The sequence below is a fragment of the Ambystoma mexicanum genome, chromosome 6p, assembly GCF_040938575.1.
Source record: "Ambystoma mexicanum isolate Mex_15411 chromosome 6p, UKY_AmexF1_1, whole genome shotgun sequence".
Classification (NCBI taxonomy): Eukaryota; Metazoa; Chordata; class Amphibia; order Caudata; family Ambystomatidae; genus Ambystoma; species Ambystoma mexicanum.
In genome coordinates, this window is record NC_090935.1 from 1,490,657,766 (window position 1) to 1,490,676,374 (window position 18,609).

The 18,609-nt window shown below is 43.6% G+C and overlaps 1 protein-coding gene across 1 annotated transcript in view; it reads right to left on the bottom strand.

The window, feature by feature from the left end:
- The window catches only part of LOC138511076 (trichohyalin-like), a 3,831,204-nt gene that overhangs the window by 2,463,337 nt on the left and 1,349,258 nt on the right, over nt 1–18,609 (bottom strand). The gene's annotated exons all lie outside the window — the stretch shown is intronic.

The window sequence follows — 18,609 nt, forward strand, 5'->3', positions numbered from 1 at the left end:
TTTACAAATCAGGTTAGGAGCCTTTAACAGCCCCAATACATTCATGTTATTTAGGGGCGTGAGCAAACTGATACAAAATCATAGATACATGGGATATTTAAAAAATGTATTGCTAAGTCATATTGTAATTAGTTGGGCAACATACCTGACTTACTCCAGTACCGTAGTTTTCTCTCGCAATGAATGGCCTTTAAAATGTACCATTACTTTGCCAACTACCAACCAATAAGGATTTTCTTTATGTTCATGTATTCTTTTTGTTTAGCTTGTTTGTGCTGCTCAGAGGGTTTCAAAGAAAATATACCAGAGCGAGGTGGGCAAAATGTACGGCTACTGTAAATTAGGGGATACGGGCAACAGACAAAAGGGTTAAAGATAGAAAAAGAAGGTGTAGAGTGCAGAGGTGGTTTTTTCAATCCTGCTCAGTGCTTACAGGCTTTCTCTAATGTGTTGAACTGTAGGGGAACATTGATAATGTTGGGTGTGTACAGGGGTGCAAACCCACTACACCTGTACTTCGGAGGGTGATGATGCAGTTTATTTTTGGAAATACAGCCATAGGCGAATGGTTGCCTGGTAGATCAAAAACAGTCTGAAGATATATCCTGAGGCATGCCCATGAATAACTTAATGCAGAGGTCTGAGTGCTTTGAGGGTTGCTTGTTTCTTTATCTGGGGCCACTAGAAGTCTTCAAATAGAGGTAATGGAGAGAGGTTTGTTTCATGAAAAATAATGGAAGAGCAGCATGTCTTTGCCCATGTAGTAATGTAATTGATGCCTTTGCATGACTGCCATGTAGATGATGTTACAACAGTTCAAGCAGGATGCTACTAGCATAAGGATTAGCACAATCCATTGAGGAGCAGCATTTGGGAAGATCCCCTGCAGGTCTTAAACAGTGTGGCATTAACAATGGTGATGACAAATAGAATGCCATCAAAGAGATCATACTGGTTGTGACCCTGGAGATTAGGTGTAGAAGACTGCCTCATGGTTGTAGACCAGTTGAAAGGAATCAGAGAGAGAGAGAGACTGCAGGGCCAGGATGGAAGCTGATTGCATTCATTCATCCATGTTAGAGGTTTATGTGATAGGCACTCTTCTATTTGTTTTCCAGTTTGAGGTGTACCTTCGAGGATCCATGCCTGTGGAGTGTTCTAATTCTTAAAAGGCAATGTCTACCAGCATATCTCTGTAAGTTCCCAAAACATTTGCTCTCATTGTAACATGTTAAAGAGGGCAACAAATTTGCCAGTTTGAGGTGGATCAAGAGGAAAGGCAGGGCAACTCCAGAGCACAACAAAAAGTGAACTTTAAAACTGTGCTGGACTCAAAAGGAAACAGAAAACAGAACTCCTCAAACAGGCTTTCTTGACTGTTTAACTGGAGACCTGTAAGAATCTTGATATCAAGAGTCTTAACTCAAACATATTCAAGTCTGTGTCTCTGCAGCATCTAGCAACACGGCCAAAATCTTTAAAATCTGCATGGAGCTGGCCAATCCTACTGCAGTCTCCACCTCTCCTGTTCCCTCCCAGGCCCTCTGCACAGCGATGGCTTAGCATTTCACCACTAAAACTCAAGACTTCCTGTCCTCACTTTCCTCTTCCTCTTCCTCTCTCTCTCTCTCATGCCCCTCTGGCTGCCTTTCTCTCTCCTCTTCCTTTTTCCTCCTTCTCTCTGACAACACCTGATGATATTTATAGACAAGTCCGATCTATGAAAGTGTTGTCCCAATAGGTACTCCACTGCTCTTCCAGAAATATCAAGGACCACATTCCCACCTTTGCTTCAGCTTTGGCCGATGTCTGCAATCGCTATTCTGCCACTGGATCTTTCCCCTTTTCCTAGAGCACTTCCTTGTGCACCCCCTCCTTAAAAAGCCATCTGCCGATCATACCTGTCTGACAAACTATTGCCTGATTTCTATCACTCCTTTCCTGGGCAAACTCCTGAAAAAGCTGTCCATCTCCCAGCTTACTCTCCACATTGAATCTGTTGGTTTTTTACATGACCACCAGTCTGGCTTCAGAGCAGCTAAAGGCATGGACAATTCTCTCATAAACACCTGTCAAGTTCTGCTCTCTAATCTTAATCCCTGCTCTCGCTCTGCACTCATCCTCCTTGACTTTTCCTCTGCTTTGGACATGGTCCATCATGCCACCCTGATCAATCGACTCTTTGAGAACATGGGCATCACTGATCAAGCCCTGGCATGACTAACCTCCATTCTCTTGGACCGACCCACCCAGGTCCAACTTGGGTCCTTTCTCTCCACCACCATTCTCTCCACATGTGGCATCCCCCATGGCTCCATCCTCTTCCACTGGCTCTTCAATGTCTATCTAGCCCCTGAGGCCTACTCGAACTCCACCTTCTACTCTAACTTTCAAATTGATGTGGATGACACTCAACTCTCTTTCAGGCTTCTCTCAGTCGCCTCACCAGCCTCGCTCATTCCTGACTGTCTATCCGTGATCTAGGGTTGGTGTGCCTCCAATGATCTCTGCCTTCATGCCAGTAAAATGTAGATCCTTCTCATTGGGACTCTGGCTCCTGCTTTCCCTCTATCACTCTCGCCGCCCTCCTTGGGCCCTCTACCTTTGCCTTCCTGTGAGGTAAAAAAACCTTGGTGTCATCTTCGATTCCACTCTCTCCTTTTCTCCTAACATCATGGACTGTGCCAAGAAGGCCCACAACTACATGCCCCTCCTCAGAGGTATTCTTCCTTTTCTCACCTTCCCCCAGAAGCTCACTATCTCCAGAGCCTTGGGTCTGTCTAGACTGGACTATTGCAACAGCCTCTTTCTCAATCTGCCTTCCACTACTCTCCGCCCTCTGCAACTAATCCAGAACAGGACTGCAAGACTTATCCTTGGCCTCAAGCCCAAGCACTGTATCTCGCAATTCCTGAAATCTCTCCACTGGTTCCCGGTGGCTGCAAGGAGCCAGTTCAAGACCCTTGCATTGTCCACAAGGCTTTCTATCAAGGATTGGTGACTGGCCTGCAGATTTGCCCACTAGGTCTGTAATGTCCTCCTCCTCACTTGATAGGAAAGGTTCCCCCGAAATACCGTTCTCCTCCTCACCTGATGTAGAAGAGTAGTGGGTTCTCCTTCGACGTGGTTTCTCCCTTTGAGACTTCTTCTTGGAGAGCAGATACGGTCTGCCTCGAAAAGAAGCCACCGTGAATCTCAACAGAGGAAACCTCACGATGACCCCCTCCCGTGACAGCCAGTTGTTATCGGGGGAAAAAGCCTCCGAGGCCCAAAAAACCCCCACAAGTTGATAGAAGACTCCTGAAGCAGGTCCGTTGAAGCGTGGAGCACTAAACGCAGTATCCAGAGAATCGGCTCCAGGCAGAAGCGGTGGAATCACAAGAAGGTAAACGAAGCAGCGTGAATGGGCTTCACAGAGGAGAGAGCTCCTGAAAACATTGATAGGAGGAAACGACCAGCAGGGAGTACTTCCGATAGAGTAGGAAGCGAGGAAAAGGGGAGAGAGCAAGCGGGAGAGAGCGTAGCAGGAATTGGGGTTGGAAGATCGCTAAGAGGGGACAAAGCTACAGAGCGCACGCAACGAACGGGAAAGCAAGTTGCAACGCGCCAGCCCGCTGAGATTCGGATGGAGAAATACACGGCGGGCGGCCATGTTGGAAAACACTAGACTGCACCGTACGTTGAAGCGAAAACGTAACGGAACCGTCTAATGGCGACGGAACTTCCACCTTCGCCAAATCCTCCAAGCGCCAATGGTCGTGACAGTATGCCCCCTTCGAAGGCCCCTTCCTCCAGGCTTACCCGGGAGGAGACGGTGGAATCGTAGAATCAATCGGGGGGCAAAAACCTGTGCAGCCGGTTCCCAAGTATCCTCGGAAGAGGGGTAGCCTTTCCAATGTATGAGGTACTCCAGGCGTCCTTGATGGTACCGAGAGTCTCGAATCTGGGAGACCTCATATTCCTCCGAGGTAGAAGTAGGTCGAATCACTAACTTGGGAGCAGCTTGTTTCCTGGCATCAGGGACAAAGGGTCGAAGGAGGGAGGAATGGAACACCGGATGTATCCGTCGGAGAGTCTTTGGCAACTCTAAACGGTAGGCAACAGGGTTGATCTTTGTCTCTATCTTGAAAGGTCCAATGAAACGAGGGGACAACTTAGAAGGACGGACCCAACGGGGTAGGAACTTGGTGGACAACATGACTTCTGTACCCTTGTCCCAAGAAGGCACTTGTCGTCGATGTCTATCGGATTGTTCCTTATACCGTCGGCTAGTCTCACTTAGACTACGTTCCGCTGTGTCATGAGCTTCATTCAGGCGATTGAGAGTGGTCTCTAAAGACGGGATGTTGGTCTCATTCCAGGCTGTTGGTATGATGGATTTAGGATGGAACCCATAAGTGCAAAAAAAAGGGCTGATGCCCGTTGCGGAATGCACAGCATTATTATATGCAAACTCAGCTGTTGGAAGTAGAGAGACCCAGTTGTCTTGTTGTTGATTTGTGAAACACCGTAAATACTGTTCCAGTGAACCATTGAGTCTTTCAGTCTGGCCATTAGTTTGAGGGTGATACCCAGAAGAGAGAGCCCTCTCCATGCCCAAGAGCTTACATAGGGCCGTCCAGAACTTGGAGGTGTATTGAGTACCACGATCGGATACGATCTTCTGGGGTAAGCCGTGTAATCTAAAGATATCCCTGAGGAATACTTCAGCCATAAATGAGGCTGTAGGCAGCTGGGATAAGGGAGAGAAATGAGCGAGTTTGGAGTAGGTGTCGACAGTAACCATGATACAAGTACAACCCTGGGAACTAGGTAGTTCTACGATGAAGTCAGTAGAGATAGAATTCCAAGGACCCGACGGAACAGGTTCTTGTTGTAACAATCCCAGTGGTTTTTGAGTGGAATACTTGTTCTGTTGGCACACTAAACAAGATTGTACATAGGTCTTGGTATCTGTCCTCATGTTGGGCCAATGAAAAGAACGTTTTAACAGTTCCAATGTTCCTCTAATTCCTCGATGTCCGGCGGTCCTGGCGTCGTGACACCACTGAAGAGCCTGTTGGCGATGTTTCTGCGCGGGCAAGAACAGTCTTCCCTGGATGAAGTATAGACCATCTTTCCTACAGACAGGCAGCTTATTGACGTCTAGAGCAGGAACATCTGAAGAGGTTTCCCTTACCTCCTGCATAAAAGAGGACACCGTTGAGACAATTCGGGTATGTGGGAACATTAACTCCTTTCTGTAGGTAGGGTTCAGGTCGTCTTTGCGGGACAAAGCATCAGCAATCTGATTTTGAGTACCCGGGATGTAGGAAATAGTAAAATGAAATTGAGCAAAGAAATGAGCCCACCTGGCCTGTCTAGTGTTGTAACATTCTTGTTGTCTGAGGACCTGTAAATTTTTATGATCGGTGCGTATTTGGAAAGGATGAAAGCTTCCTTGGAGTAGATGTCTCCACTCGAGGCAAGCCAGCTTCATGGCCAAGAGCTCCCGCTCGATGACTGAATAGTTCCGTTGGCTCGCAGTTAGTGTCTTTGAGAAGTAGGCCACAGGGTGTTCCTGGCCCTGGTCCAATTGCAGAAGAACAGCTCCTACGGCTGCCGCTGAAGCGTCGGTCTCCAGAATGAAAGGACTCAGCTGATCGGGCTGTCTAAGTATAGGTGCAGAACAGAAACTTCGTTTCAGGTGGAGAAAACTATCCTCAGCGGCTGTTGACCAGATAAAAGGTTCAGAAGATTTCTTTAGCAGCGAGGTTATGGGTAGAGTGAGTTGTGAGAAGTTTGGTATAAACTTTCTGTAAAAATTGGCTAGTCCCAAAAACCGTTGTATCTCTTTGACAGAGGTGGGAGACGGCCAACCAAGAATGGATTCAACCTTTTTGGGGTCCATAGTAATCCCTTGCTCGGATAGAATGAATCCTAAATAGGATACAGAAGACTGGGCAAAGGTACATTTCTCCGGCTTTACTAGAAGGTGATGTTGTTTAAGCCTACTTAGGACCTCTCCAACATGAAGAATGTGGTCTTTTAAATTGCGAGAGTACACCAGAATGTCATCCAAGTAGATCACAGTGTTTTGACCCAAAAGATCTGAAAATAGGCGGTCCATGAACCTCTGAAATATGGAGGGTGCATTTACTAGGCCAAACGGCATTACTTGGTATTCGTAAAGGCCGTAGGGAGTGCGAAAAGCCGTCTTCCATTCATCACCCGCTCTTATCCGGAGTAGATGGTAGGCGTTTCGTAGGTCGAGCTTGGTGAATACTACAGAGCCCTGAACGGCTTCCAGGATCTCATGGATGATAGGCATCGGGTAACGGTCTTTGATGGTCACTTTGTTGAGACCCCTGTAGTCTATACACGGTCTCAACTCCTTGCTCTCGCGTTTAGGAATGAAAAACAAAGAGGCGCCTGCGGGAGATTTAGAAGAACGAATCAGTCCATTGGCGAGATTGTCGTCAAGGTAGCGCCTGAGAACTGCCTTTTCTGACAATGAGAGGGGATACATCCTGCCGAAAGGAACCAATGCCTGAGGAACCAGATCAATACCACAGTCTTCGGGTCTATGCGGAGGTAGTTCAATGGGTACCTGTTCTTCAAATACTTCAGTAAATTTGGAATAGCAACTGGGTATACAATTTACGGTATTCTGTTCCGTAGCACATACCGTCTTGACCAATTCATGTTGGGGTTCAGGTAAACACTCCTTCAAACAGTACTTGGAATGAAAGCTTAACAGGTTGTTTGTCCAATCCACAGTTGGGTTGTGCTTCCGGAGCCAACCGATACCCAAGATGACAGGGAAATGAGCTGCTCGGATTATGTCAAATGATAACCGCTCCTTGTGTTGCTGAATAGATACTTGTATAACTTCGGTGGTATGAGTTATGAGTCCGGAACATAGGGGTGTTCCATCCACTCCTTCCACCTTTTGATCCTCCTTTTTTGCAATTCTAAATAGACCCACCTTATCCGCCCACAAGGTGTCCAAAAAGTTTCCTGCGGCTCCGCAATCCAACAACGCTTGCGTGTCGATTTCCTTGTCTCTGAAACGGAGCGTGATGCCTATCACCATCAGGCGGAGGTCCTCTGGCGTTCTGGCAGAGGTCACGGAAAGTGTGGTGTAAGAACAGGGAAGCACCCCTCGGTAGTCCGTCCTACCAACTACCGAGGGCGCTCGTTTCCCGACCTTCGGGGGGGGCACAGAAGGGCAGTCCCTCAACAGGTGGGCAGCAGAACCGCAATACAGACAAAGATTTTCGTCACGTCTCTTCCTCTTCTCTTCGGCGGTCAAGGGAGGTCTAGTGGTTCCGACTTGCATGGGTTCGTCTCGGGTCTTTCGAGTAGCAGGTGAGGAGGTGGAGGTGTGAGAGTCTGAGAACAAGTTTGGGCCACGGCTCTTCTTTCTTTCGTTTTTCCGTTCGGTTAGGCGGAAGTCTATTCTTAGTACTGCTGCTAATAGATCCGAGAAAGAGTCAGGACGAGAAATCCTGGCAAGTTCGTCCTTAAGTTCTTCCCGTAAACCTCTGCGGAAAATCGTGTACTGAGCCTGTTCTTGCCACCCAGCTTCCGCAGCCAAGGTCTTGAATGTTGCTATGTAAGATAGTAAATCTGAGGTCCCTTGCCGCACATCCAGTAAATCCTCACTAGCAATGTGGGCACATTCCGTCCGCAAAAAGGTCTGTTTAAGGAGATCCTTAAAGGCAGTATAATCCTGTAACACAGGATCTGACTGGGATACCAATGGTGTTGCCCATGCCAAGGCGTTCCCAGTTAGGTGTGTGATCATGTAACCCACCTTAGCATGATCCGTGGAAAACGCATAGGGTCTAAAGGTGAAATGTATATTGCAGGCATCAAGGAATTCTTTTACCCTTCTCTCAGTGCCATCAAACTTTCCTGACACTAAAGGCAAAGGGGGTAGATCAGCAGCCTGTTGTTCTCTAGTTGCTACTCTCTGTTGGAGTGCTGCGTTGTCGGCCTTGAGTGTTTGGACCTCGACATTAAGGTTCTGAACTGCGGCCACCAGCTCCTGTAACTGCTGTGGCGTGGCCATGTCTTCTTCTTTTAGGCGTTGCAAGCTATCAAGGATTGGTGACTGGCCTGCAGATTTGCCCACTAGGTCTGTAATGTCCTCCTCCTCACTTGATAGGAAAGGTTCCCCCGAAATACCGTTCTCCTCCTCACCTGATGTAGAAGAGTAGTGGGTTCTCCTTCGACGTGGTTTCTCCCTTTGAGACTTCTTCTTGGAGAGCAGATACGGTCTGCCTCGAAAAGAAGCCACCGTGAATCTCAACAGAGGAAACCTCACGATGACCCCCTCCCGTGACAGCCAGTTGTTATCGGGGGAAAAAGCCTCCGAGGCCCAAAAAACCCCCACAAGTTGATAGAAGACTCCTGAAGCAGGTCCGTTGAAGCGTGGAGCACTAAACGCAGTATCCAGAGAATCGGCTCCAGGCAGAAGCGGTGGAATCACAAGAAGGTAAACGAAGCAGCGTGAATGGGCTTCACAGAGGAGAGAGCTCCTGAAAACATTGATAGGAGGAAACGACCAGCAGGGAGTACTTCCGATAGAGTAGGAAGCGAGGAAAAGGGGAGAGAGCAAGCGGGAGAGAGCGTAGCAGGAATTGGGGTTGGAAGATCGCTAAGAGGGGACAAAGCTACAGAGCGCACGCAACGAACGGGAAAGCAAGTTGCAACGCGCCAGCCCGCTGAGATTCGGATGGAGAAATACACGGCGGGCGGCCATGTTGGAAAACACTAGACTGCACCGTACGTTGAAGCGAAAACGTAACGGAACCGTCTAATGGCGACGGAACTTCCACCTTCGCCAAATCCTCCAAGCGCCAATGGTCGTGACACTTTCTGGGGACGGGGGCCGTGCTACATCCTGCTCTCTTGTCCAAAATACCTTCCTTCTCGAGCCCTTTGCTCAGCTATCTCCAACTCTCTGAGGGTCAGACTCTTCTCCAGGTGGAGAGTAGGGAGTAGATCTTTCTCCTCTGTAGGTGTCTCCCTCTTGAATGGCCTCCCTGCCCCTCGCAAACTTGAGCCAGACCGCCTTAAGTTCGGAAGCAGCTCAAGACCATTCTCTTCTCCTCTGCTTTCTCCCACTCCCTCACCTGCTGATCTATCTGTTGGCTGCACCGACTGGTTGCTTGGTACCCTCAGAGTCTCTCTGGGTACCAGGCTCCTCCATGATCAGTCCCCCATGCACTGTCTCTGGGCCTAACGTGCAGTTAGAGACTGTAACTGTAACCTCTACAGTCCTGTGCCTCCTTGCACGTACCCAGAGCTGTGATGCCATGACTGCACTTACTCAGAGAAATTCTGCCCTGATTGCACCTACCCCTCCCTCTCCCTGGCACTTCCCCCCTCTCCCGTCCCCCTGCACTTTGCATTGTCGCCCTTGCACAATCTGAATGACGCAAGGCCTAGTAAGATTGTTTGTCGTGTCCTCACTCTGTTTCCCTCCCTTGTCTTGTCGCGCCTAGAAACACTTGTGTATAGGCTTATTATAATGACATATCAAAATATTAAATATCAAAACTGTCACACAATGATGATTAGCACCTGGCGTGGGGTAACCAGTCAATCAGGTGGCTAGAAACACGGGATGAACCCTATCTCAGCCCGCGTTCTAAGCCACCTGATAGCTGGTTCCCCTGGCCACCATCTTCCCCCCACCCACTGTCCCCCAATGTTTTGTGTCTATTTCCAACACCCCTCCCCAACCCCACTTACCTGTGTTTTGGGGTGCCACTGCACCTGCTTTCCTGCTTCTCCTGCCACCATGGAAAGGGAAGAGGGGCTCAGTACAGAGCACTGCCTTCCCTTTTTGTGGCGGCCATCTTAGCACAGTATTTTCAGCATTGAACAGGAAGCCTCATGCTTCCAGTTCAATGACTGAAAATACTTTTTTTTAGCACCCTGTGTTGCCAATGAGGTAAACCGGGGTGCTAATGGCTTTAAGCCCCAGTTCCAAGTGCTTTGCTCGGGCTGTTAACTTGAGCTGCCGGGCCGTTACCCCCCATTACAACCCTTGGGATGGGGGCTTAACAACACACTACATACCAGGGAATTCCCCAGGAATGCAGTAAACCAAATCACTAACATTTCTTTGGTTTTGGATTAGCATTCAGAGGGGAACCCTATTGCCCCACCAGCTTGTAGCTGAATGCAAATGCTGTTGGCCATATTTATGGGTTAGCTAGTAAAGGTGGATGTGTTAAAGGAGAAGTTTTCTCAGGAATGTTTTTGGACCAATCAATAGGGCATATATGTCTGACCATATATGGATCAGTCCATTTCTTTTCCAGTGCATCTTACCTTCATTTTTCTGACAGTTTGACATGCAAACCGCACTGGACGGAAACAGGATTCTTGTGATAATCTTATGCGTTGATCAATCGTCCAAAGTTTAAGTGTCCTGATGGCAGTAGATCATAAAACGCGCCCCTCAAGCTGACATCAGCCAACAATAACTTTAAGTGCACTCCCCTTGTCACAACGCCAGTGCATGTCTCACTAAAATCGTCCTCTGTATGCAATCTATTGGCATGTCTCCATGGAAATGTCTAGACACCCCTTTGCTCTATAAATATCAGTAAACCTTTCCTGATCAGACAACATCCGGGTTTCTCCTGCATTTGTGTCCGCCTATTTCATTTTTGCTCTGTTCAGCTACCTAACAACTTTGACGAATAGAACAGAAAAAAGTACTTGCACAAGCTCTAATGACTTTCTGTTCAGCGAAGTACCAGCAAAGCTACAGCAGTCTTTGCAGTGAAAGGAGGTGCTGCTTGGGGCTTGGCTATTATTCCTGGTTGAGTGGCGATCTTACCTGCTTGCTACAAAGCTATCAGATGTGCGCGTTAGCGCACACATTCAGTGAAGTACCAGCAAAGTATCAGGAGTCTATGCAGCACGACTTTACCTGTTTGCTACAAATAAACCGAAGTACCGGCAAAGTATCAGCAGTCTTTGCAGTCCTTCTGGGATGTGGACAGAGGAGATTTGATGAGTACCCGGGTAATCTGCTGAACTGGTGAATCATATGCATCGGCTGTGTTGCCCTTAATTGAGGAATTCTTCAGAGCCCTACCTGTGTCTGAAAGCCTTTTGACTCTGTTTCTAGGCTGAAGATTGGTTTGCAGCTGATGCTGTATTTTTACTACTGTTGTTCATGAGTCCTTAAAAGTTAAGGAGCAAGGTGAAAGCTAAGGAATTGGGGGTGGAACTATTTAATATTGGTTTGTTAAAAGCTACGGATTATAACTTGGCAGCAGTTGTGAGAATGGTGAAAAGACAGTTTAACCTTGATCCAATTGAAGTTACCAGCTTGCTCTTAGAGAAGGACTGCTTGTGCCTAAGCATAAACTTAGTGATACTTCGATGTTAGACCTGCTGGAAACGTGTGGTAACATCATGGTGGCCAATACTGAAACACCTGTGCAAGTGATTCCCTTGTTGGTGGTAGAAATGCTGCCTATATCTCTGCCTGTGATATGATCTACTAATTTATCAGAATAACCACCCTTATTTGCATCAGAGCTTTCAAAATTATTTGGACTCTGATCCTTTTTATTATTATCTAGCTTCTCCTATGCCTTCTCAGCATCGCCCCTCAATGGGGGATAGCATTAATCGACTTGGTTCTGCTCTTCATGCACTAAATTTTACATTAAACTTGTTTGTGAACATGTATGATACCATTCACGAAGAGCCTGAAGAACAGAAATCTCTACTTGCTACAATGGTTTAAAAGATAACCTTCTTGGAAGGGTTCATAATGGGACATAAAATAAAGCTTGATAATGAGTTTAATGTTTCATTTGGGGGTTGGATACCCAAAGATTTACCCAGCACAGTTCCACTGTTATCTGACATTAATGTCAACACAACTAATGGTATGCCAGCAAGTCAGGAAGTCTATTCTACCTTGACTGGGGTAAAAGCGGACATAATGGATGAAAAGGCGGGTAAGACAATTCAGACTGTTGTGAAGGAATTATTCCCTATAACAGCAAATTTAAGGTGTTCAAGTACTCAAGGCAGTGAGAAACCTGGCCTGTTAACTGTTTTTCCTTTTTCTCGTGACTCCGCAGATGTAATTAAGAACAATGAGTCAAAAAATGAAGAAAATTAAAAACCTGTTAAAGAATAAAACCAGGGGTTCTCATAAATTCTTGAGGAAGTGAAAAAACGGTATTGCCTCTAATAAGGAGGATGATGTAAATGAAATAGTACAACAGTTAGAGGTTTAGAGACCAATGTTGGAAATTTGGATCAGGATCATTGGCCCATTCTAAAAATGCATCTAAGAAGAAACAAAACTGTACTGCATTTGGGCGAAATGCTGTAACTCATTTTGTGAAACCAGTGCAATGTATGGAAGAATTAATAGACTTGAGTATTTTAACAGCCACTCCAAGGGTGAAGGTGAAGTGATTGAAGAAGGAAGCAGCGCAGCTCATGTACAACTAAAAAATGGGTGAAATAAAGATCTATCGTCAACCTCGGAAGACAAAATCTGAATGGAAACCTTAGTACTCTTCGTCAGACAACACCTACTTTTCTGACACTTGAACAAAGACGAGCAACATCATCAGGTCATGCCCTAGTGTCTTTGAATACGGGGATGGAGCTGTCCTTGTCTTTTAACTCTAATAGTGGAATATGCACTTTGAAGCAAAAACCAGTTACCGTTGTGGGTTCTATGGTGGACCGTTTTAATAATCAATCTGCTCCAGTGTTTGTATTATTTTAAACTTTGAAGGAAGAAAGGCAAAATATGCTGGGAAGAGTAATAAAGGAGAGTACAAAGAAAGGAGCGAGCTAGGAAGAGCATTTGGGGAATACACATATAGTGACTGAAAATCCACCTAGAGTGAACAATACGCTGCAAAGAATCCCTTTAAAACAGTCTTATTCTCAAGTGGTGGCTAAGAACCATTTGAATATTTTATATCTAGAAAGACTTTTCCAGGACCTTGATTGTGGATCGTTGAATCGGCAGCATATTATATCATTACTCTTTGAAATTCTAAATTTAAGATTGATCTATACTAAAGATGTAGCATTGATACAATGTGTGCTTGACAGTTGCCTAGATATAGTGTGTGTTTGTTTTAATTCAAGAATGGGTAGGAATACCATTTTGAACGAAGCACCGGCATTACTCTCATTGGGTTACAATGTGTTGGATCCAGTAGGCCCCTTGAATATTAACAAGTTAAACTGGGCTGTTTAAAGTGGGTTTGCAGAAGATAGGATTTCTGGTCCAAGGGAACCTTTGCAAATTCACATAGGTCCAAATAATGAAGTACCTCCATTGGTTTTGAAAATATTGTCTACTAGCAAAAGTAGCCATTCTCGGAACGGCTTCTGTAGACAGACATGATATGATAACACTCTCATCAATTGTTGAAAATCAAGGATCCTGTTGGTCGTTGTTCCAATTTGCTTATCATTTGATGTGTTAGCCACCCAAGTAAACTGCACTGAGAATGGACGCATGTGGCTGGCTGACATACCCCAGATCAGACGTTGCAGATTGGTGAATTGATGTGGAATTGTATAAGGAAAAACGCTTCACCATGCCAAAAACAAACCCACATATGTTCTCTTTCATAAATATAGATAGATTATGCCTTTAAGGTTAAACAATTATGATTGGGCCCCTACTTGTGGGTCATTACACAACAGGAATAAAAGGTTGTTGGGGGATAATTGAGCTTCCTCTTTTTCACTTATCTTTTGGAATACTAGAGATCATTCTCATTTGCTGCAATCTGACTCTCCTTTATGTAATTTTGATCTGGTTTGTTTGTGTACTAGCTGTTTTGTGAAAGCGCAAAAGGGTTCCCAAGGACGCCCCTATGGGGGCATACTTTGTGTACTTAAAAATGGTTTGAGTCTACTGTTGGAGCAAATTCCAACTAACAAGCAGGATATGCTGATGATCAAGATTAAGCAGCAGGCGGATGACTATGTGAGATTCAAACTTGTGTGTTGATTCATTTGTATTTTAATGTTGATTTGAAATCCTTTCTGGCAGAAATTACTGAACTACTTGTAACTTGGGTCCATGATAATGGTGACCATATTGTAATATTAGGAGACTTTAATAGTGAATGACTAGATTAGGAACATTACTGTACTCAGAATAGGATGCATGTTTCCAGGAGTTCTAGGGATAATGGTATTCGATTTCAAAGCAAACTGGAGTGTTAGGATTTGCACCTCTTTAATGGGAATGTCAGGGGAGATTGTCTTCCCATTTTACGCAACGTAATGCCCTGGTCTTATCAACCAAGGATTATATTTTTGTATCTAATACATTTAATACAATTGGTGGATCCTTAAAAGTAGTGGGCCATGAAGAGAGTGATCTTTCACTCCTGCAGTTAGTAATACATATTTCGAGTAGCAAGCAGCATGGTGGATGTACACGATTGGAGGTTGACGTTAGGCCTAGAGATAGTGCATTGATTTGGTGTCCAGTAAATACCAATCACTTCAATAATATAATCTCTGAAGCTTTGTGTGAAGATGCCAGTGACCTTTTAAGCAGTGCATCCCGATATCCATAATAAGGCATAAACTGGGCTTAATTTCCATGCAGACCTGAAACAATTGGAAATTATTGCAATTGTTTAGTAAAGTTTTGGAACCGCTACCTGATAGTTTATTTTCAAAATTACATTTGGAATTGTTGAAAAATAGGTGTAAAGTCTTGCAGACTTGGAGCAATAGTTGAGAAGCCATTTTGTTGAATAATAATTCAACTTCATAAGAAGAATTGTCTCAATCTCAGAAAGCAAAAAAATGAAATCTTGAAAGGTGATTGGATAACTAATAGAGCATCTGTTTTACAATATCACCTGTTTTAGAAATTATACTGTATCATTTTATCCCAGTATATATATTTAAATATCCTTTGCATTATTTTAGGTTTGATTGTATAAGGTTATACAGAGCTTGAGAGAATATTCTGAGGAGTGAGCATTTATGTCGGTATTGCTCACAAGAGGTTGAGATGTTACAACATCATCTTATATCTTATTCATTTTCAATAGTCTGGCGGTCTGAATATTATGGTAGGTTTATTTATTACAGCAAAGTCACTTTTACAGCTTTTTAACAACGTATTTTAAGAGCTGATGAAATTAACATTGCAGTTCGAGCCTTTTTAAAAATGGTGTGAAATTTGTAGTAGTGTTTAATGCTGAAATTGTTCATCTATCTGTTTGTTTTCTTCTTCTCATTTAATGTTGATCATATGTAGTGTGCAAAGTGTATAGTTGTTTATATGTGGAAGTAATTTGCCTGATGTGAAAAGTTATTATAAAACTATAGCACACAATAAATAAATAAAGAAATACCTTTTCTCTACAAGCGCTTTGCCTTTCAATAACTATTATTTAATTGACAAATGTCTTTGTTAAGCCAGATATAAATTGTATTCTTAGATCAGTAGGTTGTTTGATGTGCCAATGATAACTTTCCAAATTTGGCCCTGCTCCTGTTCTCTCTGCACTAATGGGTTTTTATAACATGTCTGCGTCTTCTCCTCTCACTTTTCTCATACATATAATTTTAAAAAGAGCCATCAATGCATTCCTTTATTAAAAACATTTTTTTTTCTCCCGCAGTTCATTTTCTCCTCCTTCCATCCTCAAAAATGATGGACGGAATTCAACCGTTCCTGTACAAGCCAGGGTATGCCGAAGAGGAAATGCGTGAGAGAGAATGTTAGCAAAAAGACAGTGAATCGAGTGAAAGTGGTGACGATCAGTCAAAGGATCCCGATACTCATCACATGGAAGACGTTTCCACTTGGTGCCATCAATGTAATGCCAACTTTGGCAGAAAACACTTGCTCCCAAGAAAACTGTGACTGCTTGGCCTACATAGCAGAAGAAGAACCTCCACTAATATGCGTGACCCAGAAGCAAGACCAAGGTGGCCTACGTTACAAGATCTGTGCTGAGAATGATGATGGTGCTGATACATGAACTTATTACAACAGTTTGTCCTTGTGTTGCTAGTAATGAGTAAGTACTGTGCCCAAACAGGCAAAGGGGACCCTGAGCCATCTCCTCTTGTTCTGAGGCAAGACTAAGGACTTTGGAGAGGAGTCTCAGATAGGCTGGGCCTGGTGCTTGGGCAAACCATACCTAAAAAAGCTTCTCTGTTGCTCCTTGGTAATGACCGTCTGATTGAGGATCAGTCATATGCGAAGAAGACCTCGCTGCTGCCGGCTGCATGGTAGCTAAGAGAATGATTTTGCGTGCATGGAAATCTCCAAATTCCTTTGGCATAGATGACTGGGTGGAGGAGATGGTAACTTTATCAACATACAAGAGGGCCATTTACAAACTCAAATGTGACCAGAACAAGTTCACTGATATTTGGGGACCGTCCCTGGATAATTAAAGCTGGTGAGTTCAAAGAATAAAGACTTCTGACCCTCGTTGCTGTAGTATCCTGTTGGAAGTTTTCCTAACCTATGTGTTTTCTTACTGCAATTGTGGCCCCTCCTTTTTTTGTGTTTTCTTTTTTCTCCTTCCTTCTTTTTGCTTGATCTACTGTTGACAGAACCAGCCTGATATTGTTGTTCTAATATAGTACAGTCTATTTTTATTATCTGAACCTGAGCTTATATGCCTCTTGTTATTGTTATTATGTTATCAGCATGCTATATGAAAATAATAAATGTAATTCCGAATTTTATTATGGGCTTTCACCAAAGCACCTCTACACACAAAAGGACGGTGCAAACTCAAAAAGCAAAACTGACAAAGCACATCATCTAATTATGAGGAAGACAATGAGGAGAAAAGATGTGCCTTCAAATGTGCCTTCAAACGACTACGGAAAAAATTATAAGAAGAGCAAATAGTGAGAGGAAGAGCATTCCAATGAAGAGGAGTAAGCCAAGTAAAGGAACGAAAGTCAGAAGAAGCACAAGGGGGCTTAGGAACAGCAAGATGATATGTAGATTTAGAGCGTAAGAGGAATAGAAAGAAAGAGAAGAAGCAAGATAAGGTGTAGCAAGATCGTGAAGACATTTAAAAATAATAGAAAGAAAGTGAAATAGAAGATGGGATTCAAATGGTAGAATAGAGGCAGCAAGGAGCGAAGAAGAAATAGAAGAATGAGGAGACAGACCAAAGAGTAAAGGGATAGCAGTATTATAATAGGACATAGAGGGGTAAGATGAGCTGTAGGGAGATCAATCAGAAGACAGAAACGATACTCAATATGGGGAAAAAAATTAGGGCAGAAATAAAATGTTTAGTAGCATGAAAAGAAAGAAACAGATTAGCCGGACAAAGATTAAATAGAAGGAAGCAGAAATTACGAGCAGTATGAGAAATGTGAGAGGATGAGGAGAGAGAAGAATCAAAGAGAAAACTGAGATTGCAAGCTGAAGAGGAAAATGGGATCTGAGAGGCAGGGAAAGAAAGGAAAGGGAGGGGGAAGGGAGTAGTGAAGCAAGGAGAGAAAAAGAGAACTCCTGTTTTAGATGGGTTAAGTTGAAGGAAGTGATTTTATCTCTGCCAAAGTTGCACTATAGCATTTTATGTTGTTCCCCAAGCCCATTGTGATATCATGCATTCACTCACAATATATATTTCGATATATTGAAAAATTAATTGTTCTTTGGTCATGCTAAACGATTCTTCTTCTAATTTGAGATTCATCCTAATTATTGTTCTCAATTACAAGCTATGACCAAATGATCATCTTATCTAGTTATGTAGTTACTTTTTTCAAAGCACGTATACTTTTTTATAATATCATTTAAACATATTGCACATAGATTTCCTTTACTCACATAGTATGATTTTGAATTCCTATGTATGCCTTGCTTTTTCAGGGATATGACAAAAAAATATATTAAATTATTCAATTGATTCAACAAAACTATTTCTCTGTCTTTTACACATATGGTACATGCTTGTGGCCTATAGAGCATTTACATGGTGAATTCATGAAAGACTGGGATTCCACGTTCACTGTGTCATAATTGCCATCCGTGAACAATTTCCCAGCGTCTTCGGACAATAACCTTGACTTATACAGATAGTACCACTATCAGACAAATATAAATTGTATTTTGTATACACCTTCAAAAACAATTTAAGATGCAGTTTTTATTATGCAAATTTTATTAACAAACACATGTCTCTAATAACTTGGAATTGTCTGCTTTCTAATTATTTCAAGTTAGTAAAACTAAAACCCGGATATTAAACACACCAATGATGTTCACATTTTTTTTCATATGTTGCCAAACAACATGCAGCAAGGCACAAACCCTAAAATCCCAATACTAAATACTCAGTACTTGCATTGTAAGGGGAATTGCATTTCTTACTCTATATTTTTCTTAACATGTTACTTCTTTATTTCACATACTCTAAAGTTCATTCAATTTTATTTATGAATACAGAGATGTTGTATTAAATGTTATCAATCCTTACACATTGACAGTCGTAGGAAATAAAGTATTGAAGTGATATGATGACAAGTGAATGAAAAGGTTTTTCCAAGTCACCAACAACACACACAAAAATACATATCAGTCTACTAATACAA